Here is a 6000-nt window from a genome sequence, read left to right as displayed (position 1 = left end):
TCAATGAATGTCCGATAATATCCCGCGAGTCCAAGAAAACTCCTGATCTCTCCAACTGATGTGGGTGCTACCCATTTAGTTATAGATACAACCTTGGCAGGGTCTACTGTTATTCCTTCTCCGGATATAACATGTCCGAGAAATCCAACTTCCTTTAGCCAAAACCCACATTTGCTGAACTTGGCATATAACTGATGTTCTCTGAGCTTCTCACGAACCAAACGCAAATGTTTCTTATGCTCCACTTCATTCTTCGAGTAGACTAATATATCATCATTGAACACCACGACAAACTCAAAAACTCCATAAACACCTTGTTCATCATGTTCATGAAATAGGCAGGCGCGTTAGTCAGACCAAATGACATAACGGTATACTCGTATAACCCATACCTTGTGGTAAAAGCTGTCTTAGGTATATCCTGCTCTCGAATCTTCAGCTGATGGTATCCTGATCACAGATCGATCTTGGAAAATACTTTAGCTCCTTACAACTGGTCAAACAAATCATTGATCATCGGCAGTGGGTACTTGTTATTGATCGTCACTTCACCCGCACGATAATCAACAACCATCCTTAATGATCCATCCTTCTTCTGCACTAGAAGTATTGGGGTTCCCCAAGGTGACGAACTTGGCCGAATGTAACCTTTCTCCAGTAACTGCTTAATCTGTTTCTTAATTTCCTCCAAATCCTGTGCGGGCATCCGATACAGTCTCTTTGATATTGGCCCGATGCCTGGCAATAGTTCAATGAAAAACTCAATGTCTCGATCCGGTGGCATGCTTGGTAACTCTTCCGGAAATACATCGGGGTAATCCTTCACCACTGGTACTTCCTCCTATACAACTCCTGATAAGGAATTCACTTGAGTCCTCCTCAGCACATGCCGGGATACATACTTGATCCTTCTTCCTTCTGGGATGGTGAGCATAATTGACTTACTAGCACAATCGATGTTTCCCCCATACATCGATAACCAATCCATAGCCAATATCACATCCAATCCTTGCGACTCCAGAATTATCAGATCAGAGGGGAAAACATGCCTACCTATGGTCAATGGCATCTGAAAACATACTTGGCTTGCCATATGCTCCGCTCCTGGTGAGCTTACTAACATAGGTGTCCTAAGAACCTTGGTGGGCAACTTATACTTATCCACAAATCCCCTTGATATGTATGAATGCGATGCACTAGTATCAAAAAGAACGATTGCAGTAAATGACTTAACCAAAAACTTACCTATAACTGCATCTGGCTGCTCTTCAACCTCCTCCATGCTAACGTGGTTCACTTGTCCCCTGTTGAAAGGGTTGGGCTTCTTCCTAGAGCTTCCATTGCCATTTCCATTCTTTGCTTCAGAACACTCGGTGGCATAGTGTCCATTCTCCCCGCACTTGAAACAAGTAATGTGACTTAGATCCTTCTTGGCAGGCATTGCTGGGTTGGAACAGTTCTGGCTGCTGCTTCCTCCATTCCCATTCCCATTCTTGGGGCCAATATGGTTATGCGAACTTCCTCCATTGGAATTATGGCCTCCATGGTTATGGTGAATGTGTCCTCCCGAGTTCAGGGAAAACGAGGTCTCTACTGAGCTCTTGAATTGTACTTCCCTTGTCCATACTTCCTCTTGCGGCTTTCTATCTGCTGCTGCTTCCCTTCAATCATAAAAGCTCTATCTACCAACTCCTGCTAGTTGTTGAATGTTGCCACCATCAACTGCATGCTCAGCTCATCATTCAGTCCTTCCAGAAACTTCTCCTGCTTAGCAGCATCAGTTGGTACGTCATCAGGGGCATAGCATGCTAACTTACTAAACTCATCCACATACTGGCCCACTGTCCGTCCTCCTTGGCGCAAGTTGCAAAACTCGCGCTTCTTCATGTTCATAGCTCCTGCTGAAACATGGGCAGTGTGGAAAGCCTGCTGAAACTGATCCCATGTAACAGTGTCAATGGGGTAAGTGGCTGTGAAGTTCTCCCACCATGATACTGCAGGTCTGTCAAGCTGATGTGCAGCAAAGCGCACTCTCTCCGCATATGTGCATCCTGCAGTGGTCAGCTCCCTTCCAATCTTGCGGAGCCAATCATCTACAACAATCTACTCGGTGCTAGTAGAGAACACCGGCGGATTCAGCCTTAGGAAACGGGCTAAGTGATCAACAGGTGGTGGTGGTGGTGGGTTGTTGTTGTTGTTGCCTTGGTTCTGATTCTGAACTAACAGTTGCATCAGGGTATTCTGCTGCTGGATCAACTGAGTTAGCTCCGGTGGGAAAGCAAATCCATTGTCACGTCTTGGAGGCATCTGATGGGTTTAGAAAAGGTGAGAAAACGGAATAGAATGAGGTCTAAAGAGAAAACACTACCCATATGCACATGAGACAAGCACATTCATATCACACCAATCAATTCAAACAAGGGCATACAATTGATCTAACTACCATTACAAAAGTGCTCGGACTATTCTATATACATTGGGGAATACTACTAATAATATGGTGGTCGACTAGAAATTTTGATCGGTGGAAGACTCCATGATATCCGCTCCAGCTTCATCTTCATAGTCATCATTGCTATCATCAGGGTCAGAATCGGTGTCGTCGATGATGATGTAGTCCTCCGAACGAATGTCCTTGGAATGGTCGTCATCTCCTCCTGGCGCGGGGTCTCCCATGAATAATCCTAGCTTCCTCGTCAGGTCGTTATTCTTCTCCACTAGTATTGTCATTTCCTCCTCATATCCGTCGCGTGTAGACTTGAGTTCCTCCTCTAGCTCCATGATCCTGGTCATCTCCTTCTTCAGATCTATCATTGTTGCGCACATCTGGTTCTCCTGGCGACGAATGTGCTGATTTAACTCCTGGATGAAAGCTGCAATGGACCTGTCCCTCCTGGTACTGATCATATCCCATTGCTCATCTCGGTGCCCACATATCTGGTAGATAGTTTCCTTAAGATCCTTGTGGTAAACTTCTCCGATGCGTCCCATCGCGATGTGGGCTGTCATGCTCTTTCCTAGACTCCAGGTTGGTGCATCAAAGGAAAACTCTATGGGCTCAGTAACTGGCATGAATGTCCTTCCTGGAACTTGAACTCGAATCATCCAATGCTCCTGTTCTGGTAAAGTGGCAACGTAGGTCCCGGTGAAGCTTGGTATTCTGATGTTTAGGTACCTAGTGACTTCCTTGAAGTGTCACCCAAAAGGTTTGTCTTCATCCGGTTGTGTAAACTTGTTCCTTGAGTCCGCCATCCTATAGAGTGGAAACGGGAGAGGAGTCAGAAATGAGTAGAGAAGAGTGACCTATGGTTCAACTTAGTGGCAGTGTCCTACAATCAGCGTGTGCTCTGATACCATCTTGTAGCGACCAGACCTCAAATGGTCAGGTCTCTATGCATCAGTGTCATCCCTGGATCGGTAAAGCTGACACACACAGTACTCGAGGATTTATAGCAGAGTCTCAATCACAGACTTATTACATTGAATGTCTCAAAAGAGAACTTATTACAATAATATGGCTTAAGGCCATCTAAATAACATAACAGTGGAAGGCTTAGAAGATAAAGTGAGTCCATCAACTCCAACGGCATAGCTGAGTGAACGACAGCGACCTAGCGCACCTTACTCTTCGTCTGAAAAGTCTGCAACATGATATGTTGCAACGGGTCAACACATGTAATATGCTGGCAATGTAACACAAACGAGCAATGAACAGAATAAAAGCTATCACTACATGCATATATGGCTGGTGGAAAGCTCTATGGTTAATATTTTGCATAAAGCCATTTTTCTGTACAACAAAGGAATATATTTTATTTAACTATCATGGTGGTTGTTAAACATTGAGAAGGTTCCTCCAACTCAATCCCAATTAAACAATATCAATTAACCCAACAAATTAATTTAAAGTGATGAGATCAACATGATAATCCAAGAACCAGATACTCAAGATGTCCATAACCGGGGACACGGCTAACCATGATTAGTTTATACACTCTGTAGAGGTTTGCGACTTTTCCCGACAAGACTCGATCTCCTCCGTTAGATTTCTCACACTACATGGTGTTTGAGAAATGGATGACCGAGACACAGTCTTTCAGAAAGATTATCTCTTTAGTCTGGATGGACAGTTACACCTAGTTTCCCCTACATCTGCTAGCCCATCATTGAAAGAGGTCATGCAACCTACTCAACTATGCTAGAGCCCATAATAGCTTGTGGCTGCACACAGAAGATTCTAGCATGAATAATCTTGTGATCCCTTTGAGCCTGGGTGGCGAACCGTAGGATGATCACACGGGTACTCTGTGATATCCTAGGACAACACTGGATTCTCCAGGTGCCCACAACCAATCCACCCGGATGTGTATTTAAGTAGCCACATTAAGTTAACCATTAAAAATTCTCACATCTGTCATGGATACACTCAACCAATCAACGTCTACGAGCATAGCATAGCAATCTAAGCATAACGTAGAAGTAACTCCCAAAGGTTTGATAATAAAAGGGCAATAGGTTCTACCTCATCATCTACATCCCAATAACCACAAGTTAATCACAAGCTAATCATGCAGTGTTTGAGGATTGTAACTAATGCATAAAAACTAGGTAATAAAGGGATATGACCAAAGTGTTACTTGCCTTGCTGACGATCTGCAAACCCTAGAGACTCGTAGTAGCACGTTCGCACTCCGGGAATTATATCGCAAACAAACAATAGCATACATAAGCGCTCTAGCATAGATGCACGGGTAAAACTCAAATAAGAAGATCCAAATAGAAAGTTCAAATGAATAGCTTCGATTTGCAAAAAGAATCAACTCAAATGGAGCAACGAAACTCAAGATACGAACAAAATAAGATCGTTTACTAATCTGGACTAAAGTCAAATTTTATAGTACCAAAATCATGTTCAAGTTGGTTAACTAGAAAGAGGGCTTCAAGACGAAGATTTAGGCGCTGGTTTCATCTAATTTGGATAAACGAGTAAAAAGATATACTAGATTGAAGATTAGGGAGAAATCTCGATCAAAATAATCACAGATAAAACCTTGGAAAATAAAATAAAACGAACAGACTAAAGAACGAACGTTCGCTGTTTGAACCTAACCGGTGAACGACGTTCGTTAAAACGAATGAACGGATGAACATCCGCTAAGTAAATAAACCCACGAAAAACCGAACCGATTTAAATAAAAAAATGGATCTAGGGTTTTCTAAAAAAACCGACGGTTTTTACCTAAACCGAAAAAGACCGGGGCGGCGGCGGCTTCCGGCGAGATCCCACAGGGGCAGCGATGGCGGTCGACGGTGCGGCGGTGCGGGGCGGCGGCAGGTAGCTGTAGCGGGGCGGCGGCGGCGCTGCTCTGCTGCTGCTGCGGGGCGGGGCGGTGGCGAAAGCGGCGGGACGACGGCGGCTTTTAAGGAGGAGGGGCTCGGCTTGGCGGAGGGGCTAAGGCGGCGTACGGCTCGAGCATGAGGAGGGCGGTGGCGCTGGATGGGTCAGCTGGGCCAACGACTCAGTGCGGTTTGCCAACAATTCTTTTTTTTTAAATAATTTCTCCCGAACAGAAAAATCCTAATAAATTATAATTTTTTTCTTAAAATGCCAAAAACAATTTTCACCGTCTAAATGAAATTTTTAGAACGAAGTGAACATTTTTCTGGCCTAAAATGCAATTTTGCAAAATGCATATTTTTCTAATTCAAATAAAATGGCAATAAAAATCCAAATAAAATCATTTATTTGATTTTAACATTTTTCCTCCAATATTTCTTTAATCTTGGAGAAGTCATTTTATCTCCTCTTTTTTATTTTAGTATTGGAAATATTCAGAGAGAAGAACATTAAAACCAAAATAATCCTCTTTTTAAATTTGAGAAAATTCAAATATGAGAATAAATGAAATCCCCAACTCTCTCTGTGGGTCCTTGAGTTGCTTAGAATTTCTAGGATCAAACCAAAATGCAATTAAAATATGATATGCATATGATGACCTA

This window comes from Triticum aestivum, chromosome 2B (genome assembly GCF_018294505.1).
Source record: "Triticum aestivum cultivar Chinese Spring chromosome 2B, IWGSC CS RefSeq v2.1, whole genome shotgun sequence".
Classification (NCBI taxonomy): Eukaryota; Viridiplantae; Streptophyta; class Magnoliopsida; order Poales; family Poaceae; genus Triticum; species Triticum aestivum.
The sequence above is the reverse complement of the archived record's forward strand: the minus strand, read 5'-3'. Positions refer to the sequence as shown.